This window comes from Pundamilia nyererei, unplaced genomic scaffold (genome assembly GCF_000239375.1).
Source record: "Pundamilia nyererei isolate P.nyererei 1_Seehausen unplaced genomic scaffold, PunNye1.0 scaffold00339, whole genome shotgun sequence".
Classification (NCBI taxonomy): Eukaryota; Metazoa; Chordata; class Actinopteri; order Cichliformes; family Cichlidae; genus Pundamilia; species Pundamilia nyererei.
The window spans coordinates 17,502-17,923 of record NW_005187740.1 but is presented as its reverse complement, the minus strand read 5'-3'; positions in this window follow the sequence as shown (position 1 = coordinate 17,923).

Sequence of the window (422 nt, the reverse complement as noted above, 5' to 3'; positions counted from 1 at the left end):
CAGGGAAAGGGGGCCCAGGCCCATCCAGACCGGGCCCAGTGCAGCAGCGCCGCCCGGCCCCACAGAGCCCGGGACAGTCCACCCAACCCCACCACAGAGAAAACTGCACCCCCCCCACCATCCACTCATCTTCCAGACTACATAAGACAATATGTCTTATAAAAGCATTGCTGGGCTACAACCGAAAGTCCGCAACCAAAAGCTGGAGTGTCCAAGTGACTTTTCAGAAATAATGGAAATATTAGGAATAAATTACAAACAAATGTAAAAAAAAAAAATCTGCCATAAATGATAAATTCAGTTGCATATATACATATTTTTTTTAAATAAAGGCTGTAATAAATACATTCCGACATTTATATGCAATTTCAAATCCCCCAAAGAGCTGCACCAATAGTAAACCATTTACTCATGTTGAAGGT